Source organism: Coenobita brevimanus, chromosome 78, assembly GCF_032717465.1.
Source record: "Coenobita brevimanus isolate Jiangsu-jjx chromosome 78, ASM3271746v2, whole genome shotgun sequence".
Lineage (NCBI taxonomy): Eukaryota > Metazoa > Arthropoda > Malacostraca > Decapoda > Coenobitidae > Coenobita > Coenobita brevimanus.
Genome location: NC_137031.1, coordinates 41,366,256 through 41,388,526, shown reverse-complemented (window position 1 = coordinate 41,388,526; position 22,271 = coordinate 41,366,256).

Genomic DNA, 22,271 nt, shown 5'->3' with positions numbered 1-22,271 from the left:
CCCTCCGTTTTTTTTTTTTTTCCATTATACTGTCTCCCTAGTGTCACTTGCATTTTTTTTTTTATTCGTAACCTTTTGTTTATGCATATTTGCTCTCTAGACTTAATATTTTCCGTCCCTCTTTTTTTTTTTTTTTTTTTTTTTTTTTTTTTTTTTGCCAGATTCGGGACACATGACTCCTTGTCTGTCATTATCCTTCTGTCTTTATCCTGAACGTTCATCCTCTCGTATCTTCCTTCTTTTTTCGAATCCTGTCTTTGTCCGTGTTAATTTCCAGCCCGACCTGAGTTTTGCTCTTAAATTACTGTATTCTCCCAATTTCAGACCATCACTGCGTATCTCACCATTATTATTATTTTTTTTTTATCATCGACCTTTATCTTCCCTTGATCATTCGCCCCTCTCCGATTCCTGTCGTTCTCATTTAGCTGACTTCTTTCGTTGTCTGGATTTTGCTTTGTATAATTATTCGCATTAGCCCCCACCTTCATCCCCAAATGTACCTTTCGTCGAAGCCAGTCCTTCTCTGTCACTTCAAACTGCCATCTCGACGTAACTTCCTCCTGTCCTCTTCATTTTGTCATCTTTTATTATTATTTTTTAAAATATATTCTGTTTTCTTCCCCTTCCTTCCCGTCCCCTCCCCTCCCCTCCTCGGTAGCACCAATAAAGTACAAAAGTGATGATTACAGTAAAGGGGCTTGAGGGATAATGCTAAGAATGATGGAGATTACGGCATGTGATAGAGAATAGGTTCATTATCCTCATTGTATAGGGTGTGTTGTAGGGGGGCATTAGTTAGCATTTGCAGGGGAAAGGTGAGAGAGAGAGAGAGTAGTAGTAGTAGTAGTAGAAGTGGTGGTAGTGGAATGAGGAAGGGAGGAGTAAAAGAGAGAGGAGGAAAGAAGAAGAGGCGAAAGGGAAGTGGTGGAGGTAGGGTGGAAGGGCGAGAAGGACGCATGGAGGTGGTGGACGAGGCGGAATGACCAAGAGAGTGGAGGTTACGCAACAACAAGGTGTATAGATTGGCAGGTGTGTGTGTGTGTGTGTGTGTGTGTGTGTATGTGTGTGTGTGTGTGTGTGAGTGTCGTCCGGGTGATGGTGCAGAATACCGACATGTACACCGTTAATGAGGAAGGTATGTGTAGGTGTGTTGGGTGAGGTGTGTGTAGTCTTTGAACAGGCGGAGGTAAACACCAGCTTTTACACTGTGTTGTCTTCCTTCTTAATGCACGTTTTTTCTCGTTAATGGATTTTACATCGCTGTTCATTATCGTCAGACAGACAGACAGGTAGATAGATTGGTAGATAATTAGATAGGTAGATTGGTAGGTAGTTAGGTAGATAGAAGTGAAAATGAATTATGTAACCTAGTTGTTATCAGCATATGTAAATGGATTAATGGATGGATGGATAGATAGATAAATAGATAGGGATATAGATAGATAGATAGATGGAACGGATAGGAACATAGCCTAATTGTATTTCCCATTACTATGGCCCCCTTATACAATTTATTGAGGCATCCTGAATTGAACGGATCTTGATTTTGACCTTTTCTTACGCATGGGTTTTTTTAATAGGATAGCTTTTTGTAGGATAACAGCCTTTGGTTCTTTTTTTTTTAAGATAGTTGGATAGAGCATCAGTGAAAATGTGAGTGTTCCAAAATTATTTCTTCCTGTTAGTCCGATGTGAAGGATAGATAAGTAGGTGGCAGACATAAAGATGGATGGATAGATAAATAGGTAGATAGATAGATAGGTAAGCAGCCAAACCATTCCTCTCTCTCTGTCCAGTCCTTAGTATTCAATCGGCAGAGGACTCAAAAATGGTTGCATAAATGCCTGTAGGTCACCGTCCACAGCAAGGCCGTCAGTAATACCGTAGCAGTGAAAGTCGCCCGTGTGTCGCCACTGCTACTGCTGCTAATACCAATGCGAATACTACTGGGGTTTATGGCTGGTAGTTGGGAGCATTCTGTCTACTTTGCTGCTACTGGACGATTTTAATCATCTTGGGGAAGCACTTGAGAGGTTGTTGAAGTTACATCCAATCCCGTCCAATTCGTAAACTGCCCCTTATGGTTAGTAAAAGTGTGTGGAGATAGCTAGAGATAAACAAACACGTGCTTGTGGGTCACACCGTCTATAGCAAGGCCATCAGTAATGTGTTAAGAGTGAAAGTTACCCGCCTGTCACCACTGCTATTGCTACTGAGGCTCCCTGCAGGTGGTTGGGAGCATTCTTTACTCCCTTCAGGATGTTGGTGTATTCTTCCTTTTCATCATATCAGCACTAGTTCATTTTACTCAGCTTAGGATTGGCTTATCGAACTGAAAGGATGGTTATATAGAGCCTTCTTTTACCTTTTTTTTCTATCGGTGGTCGCCCCACCCCCCCTCTTCTAAAAAAAAAAAAAGTGCAAGAATAAATTATGAAGGACGTCCTCTGGCTGTGGGAGTTGACCCTATTCACTACTCTGCATTATTTTGGCATTTATTTATTTATGTATTTATTTTCTTGCTTCTGTTGGCCCTCTTGCAGGAAAGATAAGAAACATAAATATAACCGTTTGATTGTAGCCAAAAAATTTATAGGAGAGAGAGAGAGAGAGAGAGAGCAGTGTCGCAAGGAAGTTAGTAGGAATGGTGTCTCATCCCTTCACTACAGTGGAATGTCAGTCGTAAGGTGTATAAAAAATCGTGTGTCCATTTAAGACGTCATCGGCCTGAAGGGAAAAATTAATGGACATGCCCTCGAGTAGAGAAAACGATAATGGAGTCCTGTAATAAAAAAAAATAAAAATAAAAATAAATGAATAAAGAGCTTGTCGTAGGCGTCCGGGTGCGTGTAGATTAACAGTGATTTATTTAGTAGTTATCATTGCAGTGAATAATTTGTTTTTTTTTCATTCATTTCTTTTTTCATTGATAATTTATGTGACTTGTATTATCGGTGCTATATATATACCTTGTCGTATTTAATTATTATACATAGGTTCATATAGGATTGACTTTTTGCCTATTGTTATTATTATTATTATTATTATTATTATTATTATTATTATTATTATTATTTGATCGTCTGGGGCCAGAATCACAGACAGACTTGCCAACAATTTCGTCTCAACTGGGATTTCTTTTTTTATCTCTCTCTCTCTTCGTTCTTTCTTTTATTTCTTTATCTTCTTTCTTTTGTGCAGGAACAACAAGAGACTTAAGGAGCTTCCACACTCTCCATCCTTCATCTCTCTTGCGAAAACAAATAAGAGTTACGACAGGGAGCGATGGTAATTGTGTGTGTGTGTGTGTGTGTGTGTGTGAGAGAGAGAGAGAGAGAGAGAGAGAGAGAGAATACGGGCCCTGTGTGATTACAGATTTGGGGTTTCAGGTACAGTTGTTGTCAAGGTCTTTAATTACGTTTTATTGGTGGTTTATGTGGTTTGGCTCTTTGTTGGTTCATCTTTTATTACCTCCGACCTCTAGTATGGATGTAGGCTTTCACCTGTGTCTGCCCTTCTATCTGTTGCTCTGTTTCCCTGTATGTCTTTCGGTTTGTCTGTCTTTGTCTGCCTGTATAAGTTTATGTGTTTATGTCTGTGATTTCTTCTATCAGTCATTTTATCTGTCTTGTCTATCGATGTCTGTCTTTGTGTGGGTCGCTTTGTCTCCCTGTTTGTGTCTCCGTTCGTCTGTCTTCACGTCTGTCTGCCCGTCTGTCCACTAGTAATCAAACAGGTTAATTAGACGAGAATGATGAACATACCCTTGGCTATTCCAACTGATCCAAGGATGAAGTGATTACATTATGGTGGACGTACGACAGGGGACAAAGACATTATCGTACCATCAGCCACCTGTGACCCATTTAGCTGAATAAAATCGTCTGGCGTTACCTGGAATAGAATGCTAGAGATTTTCAACCATTCGTGGGTTATTGTTTATGAAAGTACAGTGTCAGTAAAAATTATCCTTGATGTATGACTGTCGTTGGTTGTCGCATGGTTATCGTAAGGTGAATATTTTTTTTCAGTAATACTGTAATTCGTGCTGTATAGTTGCTTTATAATGTGTGTGTGTGTGTGTGTGTGTGTGTGTGTGTGTGTGTGTGTGTGTGTATAAGAGTAGTCTGCGTGCACATAATTGAAAGTCAACTGGAGCATATTTCTACATTTCTTTCCACTGCGTGAATGTTTGAAAATGTAAAGGCCAAAAGAGTAGTCCGTTTTTGCAGGTATTTACGCAGGGTGATGATGATGATGATTATGATGATGATGATGGTGATGGCGATAATGATGATGATGTTGATGATGAAGCATTGCGCAGGAGGGAGCCGATGATATACTAAATAATCAGTAAAACTCCTGATGTCCCAAGAAAGTAAATGTGTTTATTGTAATTCTATACGCGATATGTTAAAGGCTTGCGGTATATGGCATCCTCATGTCAACAGGTCAAATGGTGTCGTAAAATCGCAAATTTAGTGGTCAGTGAATGGCGGATTTGTCCTTCATGAGTAGGCTGGAAAAGAGAGAGAGAGAGAGAGAGAGAGAGAGAGAGAGAGCGTCATAGGGTAATCATGTTAGCTTTGAGAAAGTACGGGAAGGAAAGGAAAGTTGGTTCAGGACCAAGAAAGATGAGGATGAAGAAGTGAGAGAGAGAGAAGGAAAGAGGGAGAAGGAGGAAGAGGAAGAGGTGGAGGGAAGGAAGTACGACTAGGCGGAAGAGGAAAGAAAAACAACTGAAGGAGAAGTGATAAGTGTTTAGAGTTAAAAGGCTTATTCTCTCTCTCTCTCTCTCTCTCTCTCTCTCTCTCTCTCTCTCTCTCTCTCTCTCTCTCTCATTAGGCCAGTTGTCTGAGCCGCCAGGGGGAAGTCATGCTCCGGGTGAAGGGGTCAGGCCAAGAAGAGGAACTGCCTGATCGTGGGTTTCATTCATACTGGGGCCTTTCTACACGACAGTCATCCCCAAGGCCGAAGGAGGGAGGAAGAGTGAAGGAGATGGCAGAGGGAGAGTGTTGGAAGTGGAGAGAAGAGGATGCTATTGAGGGTTAGGAAGAGAAAGTGAAAGAGAGGGAAGGTGGGAAAGTGATGGAGAGTGAGGAAGAGAGAGGGATAGAGGAGGGAGAATGGAGAAGGCGAGAGGAAGGGACAGTTAAGAAGGAAGGAAGAAGTTTGAGAGGGAGGGGCGAATGTGATGGAGAGGGTGGGAGAGAAAATAAAAAAAAATTAAACTTTGTATGGCAGTTGATGATGATGATGATATTTTGATAATGATGGTGTTGATGATGATACTTGTAACATTGATTAAAATGATAATGCTGATAACAGTGATAATGCTGATGATGGTGTTATGAAACCCAGTTACAGCAAAGAGAAAGGAAGCAGAAATTCATGACACCATTGTCGTCAACATCATTCTGTCTTTTTCCAGCCAGCAAGTAGGATAATGATGTTTGATGCCATCAGCATCTGGTGTTTCCAGGCGGTCACTCATAGTATTAATCATCCTTTGCTTAACTTCGCTGATCGGACAGGTAGCGGTGCACTGTCAACAATATATGTGCGCCCTGATGACCTAGAAAAGGAAGGAACGAAAGAAAAGGAAAGAAGTAAGAGAAATGGCGACTTCCCCATTCTCTTATAACCTGCCCACGTTCCCATGTAAGACAGAAAATTGCTTCCATATTGTACTGTTCTCACATTTATGGGGCTGCGGAATCGATGACGGCAAGTTTTAACCTATTCAGTGTGATGACAATTTCTGTTTTGTCTTTCTCTACTCCCAGACAACTATATTCAGTTCAGGAGAATTGCACGAACAGTTTCCATTAATCCCTTCACAGCGAAAAATCTCCCAAAATCTCTCAAAAATTGTCTGACGGTAACAAGAATGAAAAAAAAATCAAAAACTCATCGTACGTAAGTGGTCAAAATGGTGGAGAAAATTGTTGTCCATATGAGGCAGGAAGCGAAACGGATGTCGATATGAGATTACACGGACGCACGTAGAAGGGGTGGTTCGTGCTTCCGTTTCCATGTGAGGTGATTGGAAAGAGAGAGAGAGAGAGAGAGAGAGAGAGAGAGAGAGAGAGAGAGAGAGAGAGAGAGAGAGATTGATTTTGTTTCCTTCCTGGTTGTGCATCAAACGAGATAGCCGGTAATAGGAGGGAAGGCGTGCCAGAGTGTGGGGTGAGATGTGTTATGTGCTCTCTCTCTCTCTCTCTCTCTCTCTCTCTCTCTCTCTCTCTCGTGTGCGTGTGTGTGTGTGTGTGTGTGTGTGTGTGTGTGTGTGTGTGTGTGTGTGTGTGTGTTTAGCTATGCAGAGGTCGAGAGTTATTTTTCTTTCTTTTTTTCTCCATACTCACCTTGATGAATCTCATTAGCAAGTCATGATCACTTATTGGGGAAAAAATAGGGGGGTTGTTTAATTAGGGAAAGTTTCTTATAGAGATTATATTTTTCTACCTTACCCCACCACCACCTCTCCGTGTGCAGTGGCGGACAAGTGCTTCTTCATTTTATCCTCTTTTTTTTATTCGAGTAGTTATGAATATCTTATGTAATATTTTGAAAAGTTTTGCTGGTCCCCCAAAAGATCGCATCTCAAGGTCTCAAAAATAGTTTATCACTGTCATGTTATTTATGGTATTAGAAGGGAATCGATATTTAGGCTATTTCCGCAAATATTGTCTGGTATCTCCCCTTTTTTTTCCACGTTCCTCCCATGCCTCATTTTCTTGTTGGTTTCTGTTTCCATGACAGTTTATTCTCTCACTTTTCCCGTTAGACACGCGCATAGATAGATAGATAGATATAGTTAGATTGATATTGTTGTCTGTAGAAATGTCTGTAGAAATGTTTAATCGTAGAAGGACGTAAAGCCATTCATAAGTTGAATAAAAGTGTCTGGTGTTGGCAGAAATAATATAGCAAAGATTTCTTACGTCCTGAAATAGTTACTCTGTTTGATTTTATCCCCTGGACTTTGATAACATATGAATATATGTTTTTCTTGATGTCCCCAGACGATTTTAGTCACTGAGGATTGACCATTCGAACTGGAGGAGTGAGATTATAACCTTCATTAACCCCCTCTACTGCAAGATGTGTTCCCTAGTATGAATATGATAAAGTAGCGTCTCAAGAATGATGAACAAAATACGTCCTAGGAGTGAAGGAGCTAAAGATTTTCCCCAGTTCTCTTCCTATATATATTTTTCCTCCAAGGACAAGGCAGTCAGGCATATCCGCACAGAGGCATCGTAAACATCGATTGGCATTCATTGGTTGAGAGAGGCACAGCAAACATCCAGTGGCATTCATTGGTGCTCCAGGCAATGTTTGTAAACACACCAACAGCTGACTCCTCAAACAAACTCACTCAGGCAACGGAACCGCCAACACGCATTATTTTTTATTTTTACTTCCTTCATCAGATGATTTTCTTATTCTTGCTCCAGACAATTGTTATTTAGTACATGTGAGATTTTTCGAACTGGAGGGTTTAGATATGGCGTCCATTAATTTCTTCTTTACGAGAAGCCTTTCCTTAGTTGGATATTAATGATGGAAATTATTGTGCATATTCCATGTGATGATTAAAATTTCCCAAGTTGAATGAAATTGTTTATTAGTTGCAAAAAGAAAAAAAAATGTCGCCGGATTGAAGGAGTTAATGGTAAAAAAAAAAAAAAAAAAAAAAAAAAAAAAAAAAAAGGCATCGTATCTGACTGCACTTCCATTTTTTTTTTTTTTTTTTAGATCAGTCACGACACGAATACATTTTCCTTTTTTTTTTTTTTAATATAAATACGTGTTCAAGGACCATCGAATGTGTGGTTTGAATGTGCTCGGACGCTTTCGGAGTGGCTAAGGAATACATTACGTTCTCCCGCCAGTGTTATCATTCATTCCTCCCCGTATTTTCTAGGGCTAATGTTTCCCTCAGTATTTTCCAGGGATAAAATTAATCCTTTGGGGGACATAATATTTCTCAGTTTTCTTCGGGTAATATTTCTGAACTCTGTGGGTGATCTCAATATTTTATACGTGTAATATCGCACTGTTTTCTGTGGGTAGCTTTCTCTAAGCTTTCTAGAGATATTTGCTTTTGTATTTCCTGTGATAATGGCGCTATTTTCTTGGTCATTCTGTTGATATTTCTCAGTTTTCTGTAGGTAATAATCCTCTTCCTATTATTTGTTAGTAATATTCGTTTGTATTTTCTAGGGCGAACAACCTTCTCTTTTCTTTAGCGAATATTTTTGTCTCTTCTAGGGGTAATATTTTTCTTTATAGAGATAATAATCCCCCATATTTTGTGCAATTAATAGTCCTTTCTTTACTTCTCTATTTCATTCTGTATTTCCTAAGGGTTAAAAAAAAAATCGCTGATAATATTGGAGAGATAATATTTGGCCGCGCCCGTGAGATTTTTTCCGGGATTGTTGACATTGCCTTGACGTTCGTATCGCCATCTTTGTTTTGGGGCTGGGAAAAGGCCGCAAGAGGAGGATTAATGGAGGAGATTTTGGAGGGATTGAGAGGTGGAAGGATGGAGGGAGCTGTGGAGGGGAGATGGAGGAGACAGTGGAGGGTCAGAGAGAAGGTAAAGGGGTGGAGGGGAGTGTGGAGGGATTTAGAAGAAAGTAAAGTGATAAAGGAAGAAGACTATAGGGAAGTGGAGTGGTAAAAATCGCGAGTTAAAGAAGAAATACGATTGGAAGAAGAAAAAAGCGACAGTAATATGTAGGAGCTTGAGAGAGAGAGAGAGAGAGAGAGAGAGAGAGAGAGAGAGAGAGAGAGAACAAGGAACAAATTGAGCGAAAAAGCGAAGAACGATAAACAGGACGATGATTAAGAAGAGAAAGTCCCAAGAGCCATTACATGTCTGCGAGTGACAGGAGGAGAGAGGGAAGAACAAGATCACTAGAAAAACAGGAAGGTGGTGGTTAAGGAGGAAAAGTACTGAAAAAGGAGAACATGAAGGAGAACAGGAAGATGACGGTGATGAAGGAGAACGCTGAGCAAGAACAGGGGAGAAGGAGAGGAGGAAGATGGGGTTTCTTATAGTTAAGGTGATGAGAACAAGAACACTAAACAAAAACATAGCACACGAAGAAGAAGAAGAACAGGAAGACTTGTACTCCCATAAGCTTCGAAGGCGGTTCTGGCAGTAGCAGTGAGGGATGGTGAACGAGGACCCCTGTAACGATCGAGGTAGTTGCCGGCGATGGTGGTAGTTGCGGTCGTAAGTCGCGCATGGGATGGTGGTTGAGGAAGGCAATGGTGGTTGGGAATGGTAGTAGAGAGAAGTAGCCAATCACCTGCCTCCCCTCCCCCCTCCTCCTCCCCCTCCCCCTCCCCACCCACCCATCTACCGTCTTAGATTGGGTACTGAAAATTTCCTTGTAATTGAGGTGCTTCTTGGGTCTCTTGGTAATTCAGGTATAGTTCTTCAGTCTTAACTTGGCCCAGATTTTCGTCTTTTGCAATATTCTTCCTTTTGCAGTTTTTTTTTTCATGTCCCACAGTGCTAGAAAAGACAGTGCTATAATTTCCTTACTTCTCATAGCTCTTCGTTTCTGGTGTTTTTGTTGCGTCTTGGTATGAAACATGGAGAGATTGCAATTTCAAGCCGAGAGAGAGAGAGAGAGTAAAGCGTGACAGGTGGAGAATGTGAATTGTCTACGAAATGCGGAAGATTTTGGGAGTAAACAAACAAGTGGCCGAGAAGAAATTAAGTCCAGACGGAAACCGAGTGAATGGCTGTACAAACGCCTTCAGGGTTCCCCACTTTCATACCTTGGGGCTGTTGTTGGGGGGGAGGGGGCAGGGGCGTGGAGGGGAAGGGAAGGGGGAGGGGAGAGGCGTGACTGAAGGTAAGGGAGGAAAAAGGGAAAGGTGTGAAGGTAGGTGTTCAAGGGAAGGGAAGAGGAGGGGGAGGTTAAGGAAACGTAGGGGACGGAGAGAGGGGAGGGGATGCACGAGGGAAGATAAAGGAGGGAAATAATGATTTGAGGTTAGAGAGGGAAAAGGAAAAGATGTAGTTTAAGGAAAAGCTGAGAACTGTAGAGGGGAGGGAAGTGAAAATTTAGGGGGGGAGGGGAGGGAGAGGGCAGGGGAGGCGGAAGTAAGGGAAGGAGGGGGAAAGGGGAGGCGTGAGGGAAGGTAAGCAATCGGAGTTGTTTAGGAATGTAATTACAGGTGTGAGAGAATGGAAGTTAAGGGGAGGTGGAACTTAAGAATATGGAGGCGAAAGGGGAGGAGGGGGAGTTAAGGGCATAGAGGAGAAGGTTAAAAGAAGTTAAGGGGAGGGAGAAGGGAATGTGAAGGGAAAGGGGAAACTAGGTATGTGACTATTTAGGTAATATGTTAGCAGATAAATTAGTTGTATTAGAAAGGGATACACATGGCATTAAATGGGAAGTGTAGGAGGCGCAGAGGAGAGGGATGATGTGGCGAGAGAGAAAAGTTAAGGGAGATGTGAGGGAAGATTAAGGAAGGTGAGAGGGGTATAGCTGTAAATGAGAGAGAGAGAGAGAGAGAGAGAGAGAGAGAGAGAGAGAGAGAGAGAGAGAATGTAGAAAAGGGTTTTGGAAAGGGTCATTAAGTGTGTATAAGAGATTATGTGAAGGCTGTGTGTGTGTGTGTGTGTGTGTGTGTGTGTGTGTGTGTGTGTGTGTGTGTGTGTGTGTGAGGAATTCTGTAGAGTCACAGATGGAGAGAATGTGAGGGGAAAGTGCATCGGACAGGTAGAGTGCGGAGGAGGAAGAAGTAGAGATGGAAAACATTAAAGAGAAAGAGAACAGGGAGAGAATGAAGGAAAAGGAAAGAGGTAGTAAGGTAGGAGTGTTGGTAGATTGATAGATAGATAGTGTAGATAAAGATATGTAGAGAGAAAGGGGCGGTGAATCACGGATGGACAAATTGGTTACCTTCGTTGGGAACGAGATGTAAGTATATTGTGCAAATTTACGTCATACAGGAAGATGTTCAGTATATATATATATTAGGAAACACGAAGTCAGAAAAGACAACCACAGAAACAATACCCCATCACGTCGTTCCTCATTCTTACGATAACGACCGCCCGCACACGACGACACAACATTTATTACCTCCCCTCCTGCTGTCCACATCCACCATCACACACCTTTCTCTCCTCTCCTACCTCCTTTCCCCTTTTTCCCGATGCCGTCTCTTTTTTCCCTTTCCTCTTTGCCTTCTGTTTTTCTTCCTTTCCCTCTTACCTCTTTTGTAGCGCTCTCTCCACCTTGTCCTCCATCTTTCCACCCTGTCCCCACCTTTCCTACCCTCTCCTCCTTGTCTCCTTTTTCCTCTCCCTTGTACCCCCCCTCTCCGCCTTTCTCTCGATGACGACATTCCCCGTTGCCTGGTGGAATCCGGGGTTTCTCCTGGGGGAGGGAGGGAGGGAGGGAGTTAGGAGGTTGGGGGTAATATTAGTTTGTGCTATTTTGGGCCATATCTAATAATAGTAATGATCACATGATAAGCACGGAAAAAGTAGACAGTTATGTTTTCACCACCCATGGTTCTCTCTCTCTCTCTCTCTCGTTTGTATTTGTGTTTCTGTCTATTGCACATATGTCAATCTTTTTGTATGCAGAACTTGCGGGAAGTTTATGATTTTTTTAAATTTATTTTTCCTCCCTCTGTTCATCTGTAAAATAAGAAAAAGAAAATTGTTTAGGATCTTTCTGACTGGAGGTGAAATTAATTGCCCACTGACGGAGGTGTATTTATCCTGATGATTTTCCTACAGATTTTCCTTTTTAATACGGGTGTTGATACATGGGAAGGACCTGGTATTGTAGTGGAAAAATTTGCCCCTTCAGTCCAGTTTTTATTTCATTTTTGCAACCATCAGGCAGTTTGGTTCAGCACACAACAGATCTCATTTTGATTAGTCCAGAGTGAATGCATTTATCTAGATGGCAAAAATAATGTACTCGTAAAGCATGTCGTCTGAAGGAAGATGTTAAGCGAGTATATAAACCTTTTCAAACTAAAATCAATGGTTAGGCGATAGCAGAAGCAAAATAGAGATATCATCGTAGCAGAGGGGTTAAAAAAATAATAATCAGTGGTAGCATTATACCCACATAGCAGTGAAAACTATATTAATTTATACAAGAGTTCTGTTACTGTGAAATCAAGACAGAAGAAATATCAATATAAGTCATTTAATTATTCTATACCTTATTTTTTATTTGGTCTTTTAAGTATTACCGTATATATATTTATTTGGTCTTTTTTTTTTTTTTAACTTGCCCATACTAATCAGTATATATATATTTTTTTGATGGTTTTTACGTATTCCATTTTTTCTTTGCCATTTTCGTTTTGTTGTCTTTACCTCTTTTATTTTTTAATTATATATTATTTTAATTGATTTGGTCTTGTTGTCTTCACCATATACGTGCAAGGGCTTCATTAGTGGAGATGTACCCTTGCTGTCTCCCTGCACTGTACCCTGCTCACTGTACCCGCCCCCCTCGTTGTACCATAGTGACTACCACTCTCTCTCTCTCTCTCTCTCTCTCTCTCTCTGTATGTGTGTGTGTGTGTGTGTGTGTGTGTGTGTGTGTGTGTGTGTGAGTGAACCTCGCATACCTGCAAGGTACTCTCTCTTCACCTAATTACCTCCGTACCGTTTCCTGACTCATATTATCACAGTAATGTTCACAAGATTATTTTCAAGAGAGTTTGCAAGATTGTTCACATAAGAGTTTGCAAGATTTTTAGTAAGATGTTTCGCATAAGAGTTTGCAATATTGTTCGCAAGATTGTTGGCAAGAGAATTCGCAAGATTTTTACCTGGATTGTTGGCAAGAAAGTTAGCAGTATATATTATTCTCAGAACTGTTGGCATGAGAATTTGTAAAATTGCTTGCAAGAGGGTTTGCAATATTGTTCGCAAGAGGTCGCAAGATTTTCCGTACCCGCCTTTTTCATGCTTAGAAATTATACGAAATCTCTTCCTAACAAAATAACTAAGGTTAGGTTGTTGAGGTTTTGCGTAACAGTAATAACAGAGGTTAGAAATAATGCCTCTCTAACTCCTCTGCTGAGTTTTTATTTTGTTTATTGATTTAGTGGTTTTTGTCATGACTTGGGGTAAAATCTTAAAGTCTGCATTGTATTCGTGTAACCTCCGGACAGTATTATTTAACCTAAGGAAAATACACCCTTTCTTCCAATATACGTGTTAGAGGGAGAGGAGGGGGAAGGGAGGGAGAAATTACAGGGAGGGAAGGGAGATGGTTGGAAGAGGAAAGGAGAGGTGACTGGAGAGAAGGGGGAGAGAAATTAGAGAACCGCAGAGGGAGAGGAGAGATGAGAGAGGGAGAGATGAATGCAGAGAAGAGGGAGGGAGAATCGCAGGGAGGGAAGAGATGTGGAAGGGAGAGGAAGGGAGAGATGAATGGACGTGAGGGGGGAGGGGACAGGATAAAGGCACTTGATCTCCTTCCCTCCCCTACACCTGTCACCTAAACCCCTCTGACGTCATCCCTTCCCTCCCTATCTCCATCCCTCCTCTTTCCTCCATCCCACCTTTCTTTCTTCCGTTCTTCCCTTCTCTATTCTTTCTTCTCCTCCCTCTCGTTTCACATCATTCTCTCTCTCTCTCTCTCTCTCTCTCTCTCTCTCTCTCTCAGTATCTTAACCATTGGATTATCATAACCAGAACGTACATGACAAATCGTTTTTATCCAGGTTGGCCTCGGGCAGAGAGAGAGAGAGAGAGAGAGAGAGAGAGAGAGAGAGAGAGAGGAAGGTAGAAGTGAGGGAGAGGAGGGCGTGTGATGTGATCTGGTGCTGATAACCCAACACCATACACCCACCACACCACCCCTACCTCTACCACACACCCACTCTACTACACCTACTTACCACCCCCTTTCATACCACTCCATCCCTACCACAGTACCATACACCCAGCGCACCATCCCTGCCTCTACCACATACCTACTTACCACCCCATATCGTACCACTCTATCCCTACCACAGTACCATACACCCAGCACACCATCCCTGCCTCTACCACATACCTACTTACCACCCCATTTCGTACCACTCCATCTCTACCACAGTACCATGCACCCAGCACACTATCCCTGCCTCTGCTACACCACACACCTACTTACCACCCCCTATCATTCCACTCCCTACCGCAGTACCATACACCCACCGTGCCACCCCTACCATAGCACTCCATCCAGCCTCCTACTACACCCCTACACCCCACCATACCTCCCCATCCATTCCGAAACGACCTAAACTCACTACATCACCCCTACCACACCACCCCTTAACTGGTATCGCTCCATCTCTTCAACCCCATTCACCATTCACCCACCACACTACCCACACCACACCACACCACACCACACCACACCACACCACACCACACTACACTACACTACACTACACTACACTACACTACACCACATCGCATCACACTTCCCCATACCTCACCACACCACACTGCCCCATACCACACCACACCACCCCTACCACGCACACCGCATCATACCACACCACACCACACCACACCACACCACACCACCTCCTACCACACCAGCACTCAGTACAATAACCCAATCACATCATATCACACCACATCACCAACCACAGCGCCAGGCACCCACCACAGTACCCCTGCTCAGACCACACCACAACTACCACAGGGCCCTCTTTCATGTTTGCCATTTTTTTTTTTCTTCTCCACGTCTAAAAAGTTGACGTTGGTGTGGTTACTGCGCGAAAATTTGATCATCATGTTTTATCAACTTTTTTGGGCTGTGATTTAAATTGGCTTTTATTTCAGTATTGGATTGTGAAGTTACTCCTGAATTTTCGTCCCCATTTTCTCGCAGTGTAGTGCTCAGTTAGGCTATCCTTCACATTAATTTATTGTTTAATTGTGTAATGGGAAGAGGTAAGAGAAGAAAGGTGTACTAGGTGAAGAGGAACATGGTTATAGTACAGGATTTATTCCAAGCCACACCTCTTTCATGTCTTTTTATTACTTTCCACGTCCATTTCCTTTATCATGGATGTGGTTCGCAGAGGAGCCGCAAGAGGGAAAAAAACAATGTATAAAGGTTGAAAAGGAGATAAAGATGTAAGGTGTAATTTTTTTCCCTCTCATATTCTCCTCCTCCTCTCTCTTCCACATCACAACCCTCTCCCTCCCACACCAATACTTAACCAATACTCCTCAGCTCTCACCATCCATCCCAGCTTTGTACACACACCTTGGAAGGGGGTACAGCCTTCCTCTCCAAAAACTTCCCTCCCATACAATACCCTCCAAGACTTTCTAGGTCGTATTCTAAGTGATTGTGGAGATTCCGTAACGCCTCTGCCTCAGGGATTTATTCAGTGCATTCCACCTTAATATCCTTTTGTATGGTATTAATTCAGTCTATATCCTTATTAAAGCAGTATAAATGGCATACAAGGGGATGTTAAGGTGTATTATGCAAAATAAATCGTTCAGGAAGAGTTGCTGTGAATCTTCATGTGATACGACCCTCGCCCTCCAACTCTCTCCCTCCCCCTCTAACTCACTCCCTTATCTCCAACTCTCCCCTTTCCCCTCCAACTCTCCCCTTTCCCCTCCAACTCTCCCCCTCCCCCTCCAATTCTCCACCTCTCTCCCTCTCCCCCAACTCTCCCTCTCCTCCAACTCTCTCCCTCCCTCGCAGCCTCACGCAGACCTTGGGAAGGCGTACAGCGTTCCCCTCCGACCTTCCCCGGCCTGAGTCATGTGTGGGAGGGTGAAAATGATCGGGTATTAGGTGGGCGGCCGCATCACAAACAGGTCAGGCCGCGTCCCTCTCACTCTCTTCATAAGGCCTCGATCACTGTCATTACTCAGACCGCGTGGGGGAGAGCCTGGGACTCTGAAGGATAGGTGAGAGGTGATTTGGTGGCTTTAGGTGTGAAGCGAGCGGGCTAAATAGGCGGGAAGGTGTGGGAAGATGAGGAAGGTGTAAATAGAGTTAAACAGGGTCGTAGGTGGATAGATTGAAGGAAGGGGGATAGGTATGCAGAGGGGCTTATGTTGGTTGCTAAGATAAAGGATGTGAAACTGAAGAAGAGGTGAGGCATTTTTAGGATCAGGTGTAGAGGTGTGTGGGTAGATAGGTCAGTAGGTGGATGGTGGGTGGGTGGGTGAGTGGAGAGATGTGTAGGATGCTGTTGGAGGGTTGATTGTTGCTAAGACACGAGAGGGATGATGGGAAGATATGAAAGATGAAAGATGTTTAGGAGAGGGACGAGGGGGAAAAAAATAAGAAATGGGAGATATTTTGGGTTTGGTGGAAAGGAAAATGTTGAGTGGATAGGTAAGTAGGTGGATAGATGTAAACAGCGTGATGGGAGGTGGGTGATTAGGGGGATAGATATAAAGGTGTGGTATGAATGTTGGCTACTGAGATAAAGGAAGAGAGCGTAGGTGTGAAAAGAAGTGACAAGGTGTGGATGTAGGTGGGTAAGAAGGAAAGTGAGGAGGTCAGTAGACTAGTGAGCAAGAGTGGTGGATAGGTAGAAATATCGTTTAGTGCGAAGGTGGGAGGATAGGTGGGATGTTGTATGAAGAAACAGTGTGTTGGTAGAGTTGAAGGGGGGTATGCAAGGTGGCTGAGAAGGTTGGTTTGTGTGTAGAAAAGTGTAGGATTGGTAGGAAAGTTGGTTGGTAAGGGAAAGGTTTGGACACTGTTATAAGGGTGTTGGTTGGTGTTTGTTTATAAAAGAGATTCATTGATTAAAGAATTTGATCCTTGCCGCTTAACAACATAAAGAGAGAGAGAGAGAGAGAGAGAGAGAGAGAGAGAGAGAGAGAGAGAAAGGGGGGGGGCATGAATACGTGCATGCTTGCAGGACTGTTCTCGAGAAGTACTTAGCCAATCTCTTCATCCCTTAATTATGCTTATCTGGTAAGGATGATGAACACCAACATACCAACAACGGTACTGATGGCCATGGTACGAACTAGACGTCCCCGAGCAGTACGCCGGGTGATTAGTAATGGCCTGATCACTCTTACTTTTACAATTAATGAAGCTTTTTTTGTGTGCTTGGCTTTCTATCTCGTCCACGCACGAGTTCCGACATTTGCATACGGAGAAAGGTAACACCGACTCGAGCGCTGAGTGAGTGAGGTGAGGACCCTGAGGTAATGCCGGACACCTTGATTTATCTGTAACACGTGTCCCAGCCATGAAATTCTTGCTTTAGCAAGAATAAATCATAAAGGATATAATTTTACAGATGTTCATTGTTTTGGCTACAAGAGGCTCCCTTTGCTGTATAAAATCTTATGGCAGAAGTAAGAATAAACGAACTAAATAGACTGGGCAGGTAAAGTGTTTAATCGTGATAGTTATGAAGTTCATGGTTGAAGAATGTGTCCCGTAGTTGAACATATGGAGTAGAGATACCAGAGAAAAATTCCTTAGTCGGTCATGGCAGCTGAAGGATTAAACCTGTTAATTATTGACTGAGTAAGGACAGAGGGACGTCATCTACAGTATTTAAGCTGTGTAAATATACCTGTATATACAAGATACTTATTACATTTTCTTAGTATGTACCGGGTATTAGATTTTTGTCAATATATTTCAGTTTATTCTTGGTGTTTTCGAGTGTGGATTATACTGCCTCACGTGCTAGTTATTCACGGGGGTCAGCATCATATACGCGTTACATTACCTGATCCACAGACATCATGCCTCACCTTATACCACATCTCTTATGAATACGGTACTTTATCTGATATCCGCACTCCAAGCCACACCGCACACCATAACTTGCACCACACCTCATGTCACACATACCACACTTCATTCCACACCTCATATCACACATTATACCACACCTCATTCCAAACCTCATACCCCACCTTATATGAATACCTTATCTGATAACCTCGCCCCATATACACCTGTTGGACTATCCAGGAGGTCAGCATCATCCCTAGGGTATTGCCTCATCCACTGACCTCATACCACACAGGAATTCGTCCCTTTCACCCTCCCTGCCCACCCTACCCCACCCTACCCAACCTTTCCCTTCCTTCCCTACCATTTCAATCCACCCCTACACGCCCATCCCCTTCCCTCCATTCTACCCATCATGCTTTCTCGTTCCTTGCCCGCCTTACCCTGCTCTGTCTTACCAAACCCTGCTTGACCCTGCCCTGCCCTGCCCAGCCCACCTTACCCTTCCTCACTAACCCACCTTATTGTGCCCTAAGCATTTTTCTTCCAGATTTAAAAGGATTGTGTGTGTGTGTGTGTGTGTGTGTGTGTGTGTGTGTGTGTGTGTGTGTGTGTGTGTGTGTGTGTGTGTTTTCCAGCATACCGTAAACTTTACAGCAGCATGATTTAACAGGGTAATTTGTGTGTGTGTGTGTGTGTGTGTGTGTGTGTGTGTGTGTGTGTGTGTGTGTGTGTGTTTTCCAGCTTACCGTATACTTTCCAGCAGCATGATTTAACAAGGCAATTTGTATGTGTGTGTGTGTGTGTGTGTGTGTGTGTGTGTGTGTGTGTGTGTGTGTGTGTGTGTTTCCAGCATTTCCAGATCAGAATTTCCCCGTCTTCCCCCTCAACTTTCCATCACCATGATATAAGAGGGTGGAGGTGTGCTTAGAGGCTGGTGACCCCCTTGGACTCTACGTGGACTCTGCTTGGACCCTGCATGGACTCCGTATGGGTCGGTGTTCAGGCAGGCAGGACATGGTTGTGAGAGAGAGAGAGAGAGAGAGAGAGAGAGAGAGAGAGTTACAAGTAATCATATAACCATTCTTGATATTAACATTATTTCTCAGTCGTAGAGGTCGAAAGAGAGAGAGAGAGAGAGAGAGAGAGAGAGAGAGAGAGAGAGAGAGAATTATTGGGTACCGGATCGTGATAATCATGTGTAAATGGGACGACAACTGTGGATTTAGTGAAAGCATTGTTTATCACAAGCGTCGTTGTGTGTGTGTGTGTGTGTGTGTGTGTGTGTGTGTGTGTGTGTGTGAGAGAGAGAGAGAGAGACTGATGAGGGAGAGAGAGGGTACACAGTCATAAGCATAGAGGTAGGAGTACGATTTGCTCTCTCTCTCTCTCTCTCTCTCTCTCTCTCAAGATAATCACTAACTTGAAACACTCCAGTCAACAGTCTTTCCTGTTGCATATATGAATCTGCCTGTCGAATGAAACTCATTAACCATAATTCATAGAAACGAAACTAATTACTCGACATCATTGCCGTAGGTTTATCATTATTATTATTATTATTATTATTATTATTATTATTATTATTATTCCTGCTACCTTTAGGAGCTTTTATTCAAGTTAAGAGACAGACGTATTGCAGAGAAGGGGTTGATGGAGACGGTGTATAACTCCTATGCTTATAAAAACCTCCTTCATACTGAATAAAATCATCTGGAAATAGCAAGACCAAAACAGTTATGGAGTCATCGGGCTGAAGGGATGGAACTCGTTGTTGTTAGTGTGTGTGTGTTTTTCCTCTGCCTGTTTCATCATTTTTCGTCACATCGTTTTCGTCTTTTAGGAGAACTTTTAATATCGATTGGGTCAGTAAAATGTGTTAGTTTGAGGAGGAATGCATGGGGGAGGACAGCTTGACGTATATGTGAGGTGTGTGTGTGTGTGTGTGTGTGTGTGTGTGTGTGTGTGTGTGTGTGTGTGTGACTGACATCCGCCTCTTTGCGTAACCTCTCCCCTATCCCCCTTTCCCTCTCACATATCCTCCTCCTTCACCTTTCCTCTCCCTCACCATGACCCTCCCCATCCCCCTCACCATTTCTCGGTTCCCCTTTCCCCTCAACTCCCCTCTGCCCCTCCCTGTTCCTTCATCCTCAGTTCCCCCTTCCCCTCCACCCAACCTCACCCCTCTATCCTCCCCTGCTCGGCCGCTCCCACATGAACACACTGAGCCCAGCATCCTGTCCAGCGCCCCCCACTCCCCCTACTTCTCCCCCACTCTCTCCCACCCCCACTCTCTCCCACCCCCACGCCGTTGAGGATTAATCGTCTAACATCCTGTAAAGCCCCTTCCCTCCACCACCACCCTCGTGTCCTCTCCTCACTTTCTTGTCGTATCTCATCGTTCCTCCTTTCTTCTCGTACCTCACCTTTCTTCAATCTGCTCAATACTCTCTCTCTCTCTCTCTCTCTCTCTCTCTCTCTCTCTCTCTCTCTCTCTCTCTCTTACACACACACACACACACACACACACACACACACACACATATAGGTAGATAGATAGATAGAGAATAGACATAGGTAGATAGATAGGTATGGTAAATAGGGAGATAGATAGATGTAGGATATACATCTATAACTATATGTAGATTTCCTTTGGTTTTAGTGCAGTATGATACTGTACATCCATTAGTGTATTAGAGAATCCTCACTCAGTATTTTTTTTTTTCAGCTTCTGAATATTTAATAGCATCAGTGCAGTTTGTCTAAGCGTTTGCAGGATGTTGCTTTCCTTATCAAGTTTTCCTCAGTGGCCAGTGTATCTCCGGAATATATTTGTTGACATTAGGACTTTCACCATTTTTTCAGCACTACAAATGTTTCGAAGTTCCTGCACTCTCAGTAATGTATTTTATTGGATTGGAATATGCTCAGTGTTGTTCAGTTTGTTTTCTCTGGCATAAAAAAAATCACAAGCAGTTTATATTTTCTATTAACAGTCTATTGTTCTCCTGCTTTTATACTTTCTCTCGTCTTCATTTCTGGATACAGCTTCATCCCACCGCTAAGTGGAAAGAAGGGTTGGAATGATGATGATGATGATGATGATGATAGTGAGACTCTTAGTTACGGGATGCTTCTTATTGGTGTATTGTAAAACTTTCCAATTTTTTATTTTCTTTGTATTTTTCTGTATCTTAACTCACCCCATCTTTAGGTGGAAAAAGAGGGTTAAGATGATGATGATGATGATGATGATGATGATGATGATGAGGATGATGATATGCTGACTATGCTGTTGATGATGATGATGATGATAATGATTTTTCTTACTGTTTACAGGTACGTAGTGTTCGGGACAGGTTATCAAAGTGGCATCCTGTGAGTATCCCGTTTTCTTTTGGGGTCAGGATTTCTCCCCTAATTTTCTCCCGGAAACTCAAGGAAATGGTTTTCTTTCTCGTCACTCACTTTTTTTTTCTCTTTAATGGAAATCTCTCTCTTTCTCGTTTTCCCATCCCAGAATTTATCCCCTTGAAACGGAGGACTTTTTTTCATTTCTGTATTGCCTTTCCAAACTGCCTCCTCTCTTGCCCAAACAATTATTTTTTCTGTACACACTTCTCCATATAAGCACTCTTTTTTGCATACTCTTCCTCTCTCATCATCTCGTGTCTTCTCTCCCCTACTCTTTTCTTCACACAGTGTTCTTTCTTCATGTACCCTCTTTTGTCTTCCTTCTTCCTTTAACACATCTCTTCATTACACTCCCTCCATCTTCACCCACCTTCCCCACGAACACATGCATACCCATCTTCGCCATCTTCACATACCGCCCCACCCTCATCCTCACCATTATCTTCCCCATTCCGTCACTCATCACACACACACACACACACACACACACACACACACACACACACACACACACACACACACACACACACACACACACACACACACACACACACTCTCTTCCTTCATCCTCTCGTCCGTCAGTCTCACCTCACAAGCACATTTCTCTACAACACTTCCCCACTTCCTCGTACACTTAGCCCTTCATCCCTGTGCCCCCCAACACCTACCCATCGTCACACGTTTCCCCACCTCCTCCTCCCACACTGATCTCCCTTTATCTTCCCCCGCCTTCCCTCTTCCTCTTTCACCTTCCCTCTTCTTTTTTCCCTTATTCTTCCCTCCCCCTCCCAACACCTGCCCATCTTCACACGGCGCCCAGCCCTCATCCTCTATCAATCGTCTTGCCCTAATTGACGGTGTAGGTGATCGTCAGGCTGGAGTTAATTAGATTTGTGGCATTTACTACCTCTCTCCTGTCCTCATTAAGTCTGCCAACATGGAGATAATGAGAGGGATGCATATGGGGGATGGAAGGGGCATAGAGGGGGTTGTAAAGGGATGGGAGGATGTTAGGTAGGGCGGTAGAGGGCAGTTGTAGAGATAAAGAGTGCTCGTGTAAAGATAACGACGTCTGGTGTAGAGATAACGAGAGCTGGTGTA